This window comes from Peromyscus eremicus, chromosome 12 (assembly GCF_949786415.1).
Source record: "Peromyscus eremicus chromosome 12, PerEre_H2_v1, whole genome shotgun sequence".
NCBI lineage: Eukaryota > Metazoa > Chordata > Mammalia > Rodentia > Cricetidae > Peromyscus > Peromyscus eremicus.
The window spans coordinates 39,912,313-39,924,916 of NC_081428.1; the positions used below are offsets into that span (position 1 = coordinate 39,912,313).

The 12,604-nt window shown below is 42.7% G+C and overlaps 1 non-coding gene across 1 annotated transcript; it reads left to right on the forward strand.

Moving 5' to 3' along the window:
• Window positions 1–8,800: 8,800 nt before the first annotated feature.
• Window positions 8,801–8,904, forward strand: LOC131923008 (U6 spliceosomal RNA). The gene has a single exon (XR_009382466.1). It is a non-coding gene; the product is annotated as a U6 spliceosomal RNA (small nuclear RNA).
• The last annotated feature ends 3,700 nt before the right edge of the window (window positions 8,905–12,604 follow it).

A 12,604-nucleotide genomic window follows, 5' to 3' on the forward strand; every position in this document is an offset into this window, starting at 1 on the left:
AAGGTGACTATTCAAATTCTATCTCGAAACAACTCAGATTAGTCATGAGTCGAGATGCAGTTTGGAAGCATGGCCCTTCTCTCTGACCTCCGTTCCTCTTCCTCACCCGGCGTGAGCGTTGCATGGTTGTCGAGCCTTGCAGGAGGAAGAAGAGGTGGTGGTGGGCTGGGGCCTGGAGTCGTTTTCGTGTGGTTGAGTCTCACAGCCTCTTCTGTTTTGTTTCTACTCCTGAAGTCTTCTTCTAACCAACCCCTCCCCACCTCTTCACCCTCAACCCCACCCCCACCCCCCAAACCACAACCACAGTTAAATAATTGAGCGCACGAAACAAATAAAACTGCCGGGGTGTGAATGTGTCTCTCTGGTCACGCTATCCCCATGAGAGACGCCACCCCTGTCAACAGCAAGAGGCAGAATTCTCTAGTGAGGCCGGTTTGTGAGGGACTGGGAAAGGAAGGCCCGCGAGTCTGGGCAGGGGCCTGTAGGTTCTTGGAAGCTGGGAGAGGGTGGGGCGGAGGCACTCCCAAGAACTCTGGCAAACTTAGAAGGGAGAGGAAGAACAGTCTCACCTCCACAGCCATCGGGGCCATTTATTCATTCAACACAGTTTATGACTCGGTTCATGTTTGGGCTCCTGGCTGAAAGAGAGTTGGAAGAGTCTCTTGGCACTGCGGCTCTGAATGAGAACGAGTTCATTTTAAACAATTTTTTTTTTTCTAATGCAAACTTTCAAGGGGACTTTGAAAGTGGCTGTCTCAGAACCCCAAAGCTCTACTTAAAAATCTAGCTAAAGCGTTAAAGTTGAGAACGATAATCACACTTTTTTCAACTTCCTGTCTTTAGAGTCCTGGGCATGAAGTAACAAGGTTATCTGTAAGCCCTTCAACTGAAGAGGGGCGCTTTTAGGAAGTACTGACCTCTGAGTTCCACCCAAGACCAGTGAAATCAGAACTGTTTCTAATGAGTTTAAAACTCCCCAGTGAGTTTAATGAGAGGCTAGGTTGGAGTGCCTGAGTCCGCCAACCAGCATATCTAGGCATTTAATAAGCATCACCATGGTGTTGCATCTGGAGTCCAGAGAAAAAGAGGTGACATGCACCCCACGACCCCCAGGGAGAGGAATTGAGAGTGTCATCCAAGTCTGAGGAGGGCTCAGTGTGAGGAAAGGGGAAAACCAATCGAGAACAGGCAGAGGGGGGTGGCTGTGTCAAGGGCCCTGGAAAACGGGGTCTGTATTGCAGAGCAGTGCAATGCAATCAGATTCTAAAAAGGGTCTCTACTGAGATCAGTTGCAGCTGGACTTGGGTTAGCTGAGGCAAGAAGGAAGCAGACATGGATGAGGACTAGAACTCTTTTCTTCCCCTCATGTCAGAACATGGCCATTACTGACTGTAAGTATGTTTTTTGTTTTTTTAATTTTATATAGCAAACACTGAAGTCTGATAGCCAGCCAGCACTGCTACCTAACCAGAGGGTCCTTTACCTCCAAGACGTTGGCTGCTTCACTGTGGGTGTTAGAAAATATTAGTGCTGAAGCATTTACTGTCTTCCCAACAATGAGGTCCCACTGAGATTATGAAGGGCCAGGTTTCTGGGCAAGTGACCTTAGATCTTCATATTACTGTTTCTATATTTATTTCTCAAAGCTCAAGCCTGGGAAATTTTGGTGAAGGCCCTGAGAGAAGAGTTCAATAATGTATGGGCCTCTAAAGTTAGCCACAGGCCTGGGTCACTTGGTTCAACATCCTGTTAGAATCAGGCAGTCCCGAACTCACATTCTACCCAGGAGCTCCATCCCCAGTCCACCCTTTCCCCTGCACCCTTTCAACTTTTTCATTTTGAGATAGGGTCTGGTTCGTTTGTCCAGGATGGTTTTGAACTTTCTTTTTAGCTCAGGTAGACCTTGAATTTGCCATTCTCCTGTCTCAGTTTCCAGAGTAGCTTGGATTACAATAATCTGACTAGTTGATTTCTTCTTCCTTTTAAAGCTATTTATTTAATTTTATGTGTATGGGTGCTCCACCTGCATTTGAGTCTGTACGCCGTGTATATGTCTTACAGTCATGGAGACCAGAAGAGAATATCCTATCCCCTGTAACTGGAATTACAGATGGTTGTGGGCCTCCATGTAGGTGCTGGGAGTTGAACCTGAGGTCCACCAGAAGAGCAGCCAGTGAGTACTCTCAATCCCTGAACCATTTCTCCAGCCCCAGGATGATTTTCTTATGGAGAAATTAAGAGTAATGTAAAATGCAGAATTATGGCATGATACGAAAATTTTAAAAATTAAAAAAATATGTATGGTAAGATAGATACAAAGTTTGTTACCTACCCATTTTAAAATGCACAATTTATTAATGTTAAGAAGATTTAATTTTTTTGTGTAATTATGTCCAGACCTCTTATCATCGTGTAAAACTGAAGCTCCAAGGTTAACTAGCTCTCCTTGCCTCACTCCTAGATTCCGGAAACTACCATTCTACGTTTTTTGTGTGTATTAATTTGATGATTCTCGGCACCACTCGGAAGTGGACTTATACGGTCTTCGCCTTCTTACGATTAGCTTATTTCCCTTGGCATAATGTCCTGAAAGTCTTTCTATGTTGTAGCACATGCTGGGGTTCCCTTCTTGTAAAGTGCTGAATAATACTAACCTGCGTGTACACGCATGCCAGGCTTTGCTTGCCCCGTATCCTGCTGTTGGGCAGGTGTGGGTACTTCCCACCTTCTGTCTGTTATGAATTATGTGTCTACAAATACGGATGCAGGATATCTGCTGTAGAGAATTTTTAAGGAACTGCAGAACTCTGCTCTTCTGCAGCTGCTTCATCTCTTATCCCTCTTGGCAATGCACAAGAAATTCCAACTTCTCTTCCTCCACGCCATCACTTGTTACTTCCTCTGTTTTTTTTTAATTATTATTATAGTCATCCTTACAGGCATAAAGCAGAATCTCACTGTGGCTATGATTTGCACTTATTTAATATTTAGTGACACTGAGCATTTTTTTCACATGTTTATAGGCCATGAGAATGTTTATGTAAGTCTTTTACCCATTTTGAATCAGGTTTTGTTATTGTCAAGAGAAAGAGAAAGAATACAATTTTTGCAATATAGATTTTGACAAGCATTGCCAGGTCTTATAAAGGTTTTTTTGGGGTGTGTGTGTGTGTGTGTGTGTGTGTGTGTGTGTGTGAAACAGTGGGCTCCTTAGGGGTTGATCCCAACTTTAAATGCCAGTGAGTGTTGTTCAGGTACTTCCTTAATTTTAACATATGATATGTGCTCCCGCTGTTTTAGGTACCTCCTTCCGTCCCTCTCTCCCTTCTTTCTGCCCCCTCTCTCCCTCCTCCCTCCTTTCTTCCCCTCTTCCTCTCTCCCTCCTTCCTCCCTTCTCCCACACTCTCTGCTCTCCCTTTCAGTACTAGGGATTGCAGCCAGGGCAAGCACTCTAGACTGAACGGTATCCCAGCCCCTCCCCGACTTTAACTTTTTGTTCGGAGCCGGGGTCTTGCTAAGATGTCTAGGCAGGCTTTGACCTTGCCATTCTCCTGCCTCATCTTCCCAAGGGGCTGAGATTACAGGCCTGTCTCTTCAGGCTTGGTTAGCTGCTGTGAATCTTGACCTACAGGAAGGTACCTGCTGTTCTTGTTGGTAGAGATGTGGTCCTGCATGGAAGGCTAGTTTCCATCAGGAGTAACAGCTGAGTGTCAAGTGTGGCATTCATTGAGAGCTACACACCTCTACTGGACACGGAAGCATATTTATGTTTTAGGATCTCAGGCTATTGAAGTATGATTTATGTGCCACACACCCAGCCACATATGCTGTCCAATCTATGATTTTTAGTAAATTCACAGAGTTTGGTTGCCATCATCACAATTCTCTCTCAACATATTTTCACTGTGCCCCAAAGAACCCTTCTCTTGGTCTCAGTCATCCTCAGTCTACTCTGTCTCTAGATCTGCCAGATTGGGATATTTTATCTAGTAAGGAGCCTTTCTTGATTGGTGTACTTCTTTGAGCCCAATGTCTGACAAGAACCATTTAACACTCTGTCACATGGATAACTAGTTTACAGTTCATCTTTGACAGGCAGCTGGAGAGTTTCCAGGTTTCAGACGTGATCAGCAATTGTTTCTATGAATGCAAGTCTTTCTGTATATATATATATATATATATATATATATATATATATACATATATATATGTATATATATATATCTTACCTCTCCCTTTATCCTTCTTTTATTATTTTTTTCCAGTTTTGAGTGGCTGTGGTATACACTCATGTGTGTACACCTATATTTGCATGTATGTTCATGCATGTGTGTACGTGGGTGTACATACACCTGTGTGGAGGCCTGATATTGGTGTTAGTAATCATCCTCCACCATTCTTTGACATTATTCATTGAGGCAGGATCTCCCAGAGCTAGTTAGTGTAGCTAGTTTTGTAGCCAGCTTGCTTGTTTATTTTTTATTTTATTTTTAAAATTAATTAATTAATTATTAATTATTTTTGGTTTCTCAAGACAGGGTTTCCCTGTATAGCCCCGAGCTGTCCTGGAACTTGCTCTGTAGACCAGGCTGGCCTTGAACTCAGAGATTTCTGCCTCTGCTTCCCAAGTGCTGGGATTAGAGGCATGCACAACCCTTGACTGGCTGTAGCCAGCTTGCCAGCTTGCTCTGAGAACCGCTTGTCTCGCTTTCTGAGGCTGAAATGCAGGCAGGCCACCACACACACAACTGACATTTTTATGTGGTTCTGGGTTTTAACCACTGGGCCATTTCCTCAACACTGTTTTTTGTCTTTTTGATACAGGGTCATGCAACCCAGGCTGGCTTTGAATTTGCTATGAGGATGACCATGTTGCCTTGTGCTTTTTTTTTTTTTTTTTTTTTTTTAAGTAAATTTGCTTCCTCCTTGGAGCTGAGGACCAAACCTAGTGCAAGCATTCTACCACCATGCTAAATCCCTAACTCCTGAGAATGACCTTGAGATTCTGATGGTCTTTCTTCCATCTCTGGAGTTCTAGGGTTTTAAGAATGTGCTGCTACACCTGATTTACCTGGTTATTAGGATTGAATCCAGGGCCTTGAGGATGCTGGGCGAGCGCTCTACTAACCAGGCTATATCCCCAGCTCCCTATTTCTACTGAGTAGATAGGACTAGAATTGCTGAATTTTACTGTTAATTTGTATATAATTAAAAACAAACCCACCCATTTTTCCCAAGGACCTGTGCTGTTTTACATTCCCATCAACACTGTGTGAAGGTCCTGGTTCTTTATGTCCCTGCTAAAACTTGCCATTGTTTGTCCTGGGGATTATATTCCTTCAGTGGGTCTCTTTTTTGCTCTAGTTTGAATTTCTGTAATTACAAGTGTTACTAAGCATCTTTCCATACATTTGCTGGCCCTTCACTTAGCTCCCTTAGTGTTTTCTTTTCTTCAAATTATTTGCACATTATAAAAATCGTGCTCTTCTTTACCTTTGTCGTAAGAGTTCCTTGTGTAATCCAAATGTAATTCTCTTAGCAGATGAGAATTAGCAGGTTTGAGAGTACTTTCTCCAGGTCTGTGACTTTTCTTTCTTTTTTTTTTTTAACAGTATTGTTTAAAATGTAAAACTAACATTTTGATAGTTTAACTCATCAATTTTTTTGTTTATGAATTGTGTTTTAACTGAAAATTCTAGCTCAACCAAAGAGCATAAAGATTTTCTCCAAAAAATTTTATAGTTTTTTTCCCCCTTCTTATATGTAGATGAAAGCACTGATTCATTTTGAGTTCACTTTTGTGTATGGTGTAAGGTAAGGGTTTAGCTGAATCTTTTTTCCTTGTATGTGTCCAGTAGAGCCAACATCATTTGTTGAGAAAATGGCTCCTGTATTCCTGACCATGCTTTAAAAACTTTTTATTTTATTTGGCCCTCTAGAGTACAAACAGAGTAGGGAGGGTGTGAGGAGAGGAGTTCATACACAGGTGAGGTAGAAAATGTTCTGTGCTGAAATTCTAAACACTAACATGAAGGAGACTGAGCATTCGGCTGATGTTTTAAAGACTAACTTGGACCACAAGTATTTTGTTTCCTTCATCTCCCCCATTCCCTCCCCTACCCCGCACTGAACATCTGCTTTTCTCTTGTGAGAGGAAGTGAAAGATTTAGGTCAGGCATAAAAACAAACCATCTTTAAGGCATTCTTCCCTTTTAAAAGCCCCTACCCCTGACCCTGCTGGGTCAACTAAGCACCGAAGTATATACTGTTATGAGTAGTTCTAAAGTGAGTTTTACAATTTGGCTTTTCCCAGGAAGAACAATTGAGGCTGCTGTGTCTGAGTGTTGTGAAATTAAAAAGCTTGCCCCTTTCAAGGATGCTGACAAGAGCTAAGAGAGACCATCCTTCAAGGGCCAGAGGACTGTCTTTCTCTTTCTTTCTTTCTTTCTTTCTTTCTTTCTTTCTTTCTTTCTTTCTTTCTTTCTTTCTTTCTTTCTTTCTTTCCTTTCTTTCTTTCTTTCTTTCTTTCTTTCTTTCTTTCTTTCTTTCTTTCTTTCTTTGTTTCTCTCTCTCTCTTTCTCTCTCTCTTTCTCTCTCTTCCTCCCTCTCTCCCTCCCTCCCTGTCTTCCTTCCTTCCTTCCTTCCTTCCTTCCTTCCTTCCTTCCTTCCTCCCTGTCTTCCTTCCTTCCTTCCTTCCTTCCTTCCTTCCTGTCTTTCTTTCTTTCTTTCTTTCTTTCTTTCTTTCTTTCTTTCTTTCTTTCTTCCTTCCTTCCTTCCTTCCTTCCTTCCTGTCTTTCTTTCTTTCTTTCTTTCTTCCTTCCTTCCTTCCTTCCTTCCTTCCTTCCTTCCTTCCTTTCTTTTTCTTTCTCTTTTTTTTTAATTTGATGTTTCCTAAAAGAAACATCTGAAGAGGATCTGTGCAGCCAGGAAGATCCATATTCAGATCTTACTTGTGTCTATGGTGGGCTTGATAAAGTAGAGGGAGAGACCTGTATTCTTGGGGAAGTCTGTCTCTAGAAAAATATTATTCTTTATAAAGAACATAATGATTACATCTTCCTGCACAGAAATCTACTGGGCTCTTTTGTAGCAGCTGATGGAGTGGTTATCACTAGGGTATTCTTGTACTCTACCGTTACCAAAGTTCCCCTACAATTAGGGTTGTGCCATTCTATCGCCCCGGCCACCACCCTGGGAAGTAACAGCTAACATGTATCTATCCTTTACCTGCACACTACTGTGCTGTGTTCCCCATTTTAATTTATTTAACTGTGCCTTAGGGGCATAACTGCATTATTTGGGGGGGAACTGAAATGCAGGAGCAACTGAGGTGGTATCTGGAGATGGAGAGACTCCTCCTCCTGAAAGAGCTTTGAGCTAGAAAAATCATCTAGGAAGATCCTGGAGGGACACACAGCAGCCGAGCCCCTTTCTCAGCCCTGCATTTTCTTTAAACTTTTAGGATTCAGCTGAGGCAAGGAAGTAAGTGGAAGCAAACACTTCTCTCTATCTTCTTTAACATGCTTTTTTTTAAAAAAAAAAATTTGAAAATGAGATTTTTAAAGTGAACACCCAAAATAATGGTTCCACGGGAAATAGGAGTGAGAAGCTTGTTTTGGACAGGTGATGCCCGGTGGAGCAGGAGACTTTTTGCCATAGATGAGTGCCTCTTCACTGATCCGTTAGCACAGACCTGTAGTTCAAAGCCTAAATGTCCTCCCCCACGGGCCCACGGGTGTGTTAAAGGTGTGGTTGGTCTCCAGCCTGTGGGGTGACTGGGAGGTGCTCCGGCCTTTAAGAGGAGGAAGTGAGGTCACCTGGGTTGTGTGCTGGCTCGACTTCTTTTCTCCTGACAGAGCACCTGAAGGGAGAAAGGGTCTGTTTAAGCTCACAGTCCAAAGCATCATGGCAGGGAGGTCGGGCGGCAGGGGATTGAAAGGGCTGCTCACTTGTATCCACAAAAAGCAGAGAGCACTGAATGCATGCTTGCTGCTGCTCAGCACACCTCTCCATTTTTTATGCAGTTTAGGACCACCTGCCCAGGGAATAGTCCCAGCTGCAATTATGAAGGGTCTAAATCAAGTAAGAATTGTCATAAAAAATTCAGACAGTCCCTCACAGGCACACCCAGGGGCTTGACTCCTGGGTGGTTCTAGACTCTGTCCAGATGATAATTAACACTAAATAGCACGTGCCCCTTGAGAGATACTGGGACTAAGGCCCTTCCCGCCTGTTCCTGACCACCGTTAGGTCCACAGGCTTCCTGCGTCATGTGATTCTCCCTCATATACTACGCCACTACAGACCCAAGGCAACAGGGTTAAACAACTGCAGATTGAAACCCTGGGTCAAATAAACCTTTCTCCTTGATTATCTTGGGTATTTTGTTACAGCAGTGAAAAGCTGGCTGGTGTATTTTGACAGTCCGGACACGGCTCTACAGCGATATTGGAGTCCGTTAGCTTATCTAAAATTTTGGTTTCTTTTTTGACTGCTGGCTCCTGACCTCCCTTTTTAGAGCACGTATTTCAGAAATTTTTTCCTTGCACATAAATCTTCTCCTGGCCTTACACCAATTATAAGCCAGGAATGTCTTTCTTCAGGGTCCGAGGGACTTCCATTCGAAATGTCAAGAAAAAAGACAGGGCCTCTCTGTCTCTTGGTATCCGTGTGAGGACCAACTTCAGAGAGTGCCAACCGGCAAACAGATGACCATTTTACTTTGACAAACCTCTCTCTCCGGTGTCCTTCATAGATGCTCAGGAGTTCACCTTTGTGTTAAAAAACTCCCTTATAGTGTTTGCTTCAACAGCATGTTTACTAAAATTGGAACAACCCAGAGAAGATTTAGCACGGCCCCTGCACAAGGATGACATGCAAACTCACGAAATGTTCCGTGTTTTCACTAAATCAGCATAGTCCCTAACTACTTTCTAAGTATTTGTCCTTCTACCCCCAGTCAACTATAGCCCTCACCCCTCATCAAGGAAACTTTTCTTTGCAACAGATGGAGGCCATTACTGAAAACGAACACCAATTAAAACGCAGAGTTGAGGAGCCCAGTCCCAGCGGATGCATCTACAAAACAATTCCCACACCTTATAAGGCTCAGGGAACACGGCAAGAGAAGGGGCAGATGGGTTTGTGAGAGGACCAGGGAGTTTGCTGGGAGATTGTGTCTCCTAGCAACCTCAGAAGCTACACCTACAAACATTCACCATTATTGCCTAAATATGAGCTGAACAAGGACAACAGGAGCCATGCTGACATGGATGGGGGAAAACCCACGAGGCCTCCAACCTCCACAAAGAGCTGTAAGTAACCAGGAGTGCCGAGAGTGGGAGAAACAGTCTTCCCCGGGGAAGAGCACACCACGTGGTTATCCAATACCAAACGGTCAGCCCTGAAGACATACATACAAGTAACATATGGATGGAGCAGGTTGTATTTAGGAGTGTATATGTATATATACATATAACAATAACGAAAAAGGAGGTCATGGGTTGGAAGGATAGCGTGGAAAGATATATGGGAGAGCTTAGAGGGAGGAAAGGGAAGAGGAAATTATGGAATTATATTGTGATCTTAAAAATAAAAGAAATAATATTTTAAACACACACGCACACACACACACACACACACACACTTATGCCTTTTGTTTAGAGGGAATTGAATTTGGTCTCCTTTGTCACACTAGGCTTGACTCCTGTTGTGGTGGTCTCCCTCCAATATAATCGTCTTGTTAATTTTTTAAAGAATTTCATCAATGCATTCAAAGTATTTCCATCATAGTCACTCTACCCCTCTTCCTAACTGCTTCTAAATCCACTCCCTTCTGACTCCGTGCCTTTCCCCATTCCAACTTCATGTCCTTTTTTTTTTTATAGTTCTTTCTTCCTTTCCTTCCTTTTCTTTTTCTTTCTTTTTTTATGACCCATGAAGTCAAATTTGAGCTGCCCATATCCTCATGGGTGTGAGGTCATTGCACGGTTGACCTGCCCTTACCCTTTAAGGTTCAGGCCCTTAAAAGAACTGACTCCCCTTCCTCCAGAAGCCAACACCTGCCAAGCGCTCCTCAGCCAGGGGCGGGGCCCAGTGAGCCCCTCTCCACTCCATGCTGGAACGCTGACTCATGAGTGCAGCAGTCCTGCCTCATCCAGAAGACACTGTTTCACTGCAGTCTTCCCTGACTTGGGTCTCTTGCAGTCTTTCTGTCCCCTCTTCTTCTTTGATGGTCCTTGAGCCTTGTGGGGAGGGGTGTGAAAAAGATGACTCACTTATGGCTGAGCACCCCACATATACTGACTCTCCACCCTTTGACCAGTTGGGGGTTCCCTTGCTAACTGTTGGCCATTTCTTGCAGCAATCTGCAATGGTGTGTTTCTTGCTGGTTTAACTCTACCTGGGGTTGTCCTTCTTTGACATACGGTAACTTGAATACTATTTTACTTTAACTGATTCCCCAGTGAGTCTGAAAAACCAATAACCCAGAACACAGGATGACTTTGTCATGGTACACTGTTATTTGGAGTCATTATGGGGGTCCTGTCGTATAAAATATTTCACATACTTTAATTACATTTAACAAGTCTAAAACCAAACTGCTTCCTGTCTTTCCTTGTCAAGAGATGTCCTAGGTACCCCAAACATAGCCACCTAATTTAATACACAGAAAATGCATATACACAGACACACAATTAATAATAACTATCTATTTTTTTTCAGGCCTGATACATGCTACACACTGTATGCTTTGTACATAATGCACTTTATAAAACATTGCCTCAGCTAATCTTTATAGCATCTCGGTGTTAGGCACAATTGTTTATTTCATACATGAGGAAGCTGAGGCTCAGAAAGGTTGAGTAAGCTCTATAAACCACACAACTCGTACAGGTCAGAAGTGTGATACAACCCTATCAACCAGTCTCAGAACATGCCGCAGTTATCCTTTAAGGATGCACTGAGCTATCTTGCTAGGATTCTGCCCCAAATCTATATTTCCAAAGGAGCCAAATAAAAGCTTGCCATATTTTGTCTGCATTCTATTTTCCAGAGGCACCGTAGAACATTTCACTACCGTGTTCAGGGTTCCAGCTCAAAGCCAGCTGCTGCCCATTTCCTCTGTGTCTGCTACCAGTCATTCTGCTTTGTGGCAAGCTGCATGTTCCTGGAGCAAAGTAGCCAGGCTGATCCCGGCTCAGGGCTGCTCAGTCAGGGACTTCTGGGGATCTCCCATGGTGCTTCTAGCACTTCCTCAGTAGAACTTGAAGACACAGTGGTTTCCTGTTTGACTCATGTGTCAGAGGAAATTCCAGCATTTTCTCAATCACCTGTTCTCTGCAGCATTGGGCTATGAATACCACTCAAATAATACACTATTGTATCATCGGTCCTGAGAGGATGACATCACAAGGCACAATAACAAGACTACCAGGAAGCAGACAGCAATGGCTTCTACCTCAAAACATCACCATAAACAAACCACTCTCTGTTAAAATGCCTGCCTTTTTAGCTTCCAAGTGTTACTTGTTCCTTATATGTATGATTACTGTCACCCCTAGATACTTACTATGAGGTGTTTTATATAAATCAACAGATGGTGTCAAAGACAAGGGAGATCAAGTAATTAAAAAATATTTCTTTCAATGAGTATTCTGTGAAAAATTTAGAAGACTAAAACCCACAGCCCCACCAACCTAGAATAAGTTTGCTCCCTGCCCCATTCCCTACCCTCCTCTGTTTTTCACTCTTTTATTCTAAAACGATATTGTTTTCAAGAAGAAAACCCAACCATGGACCTTGCTAAAAAGGAATTTACAACCTTAAGGTCAACACAAATGTGAAAATGAAGACAAAAGAATATTGAAAAAAAATAGACAACATAGGGAATGATGAAGATAATAGAATTCTGATTATCATATTTTATTTTAAAATGAGAAAACGATAAGCATTTATATATAGAGTCATCTTCAGAAAGCAGGTGAGTCTTGCTCACAGGCCTTCAAGGGGACCAGTTACGGTTATTTAGTGACTGTACAACAGTACATGGATCGGCAGACTGATAACAGCCAATGACTAGTTGAGTTCAGGTACTAAAAAAATGATCTGGAGTTGAATTGATGAGTATTGCAGTTTCTCTAGGCCCCTGATTCCCAGAATCACCACTGGGACACATATGGACAGGACTGTCACCCTGCCTTGGCTCTTACTCACTGCACATCAAGTTAACTTAACTTCTCTATGTTATGTTCTCATTGATGACACAGGGAACACAGGTTGTTATATAAATAGTATAATCCATCTCACATCATATTTACTACAGACCATGTTGCACAAGTCCCTAAGAAATGTTAAGATCATTAGTTGTAGCATAAGGTAGTCAAGAGACCAAGCAGCCAGAGTATTGAAATTGCCCTGGACATCTCATGGCTTTTTTTTCCTACTTGATTGTAGGACCCAATCATTAATACTTCCCCTAGTTTAAAAATGAACCAGCTTTCTCTATGAGTTGCTTTAAGATAGCCATGAATTTATCAGTCAAAGGAAGTGTTTACCAAATGCTTCTGGGAGACCCTGGCCTTTCTTTCCTTTTCTTTTTTTT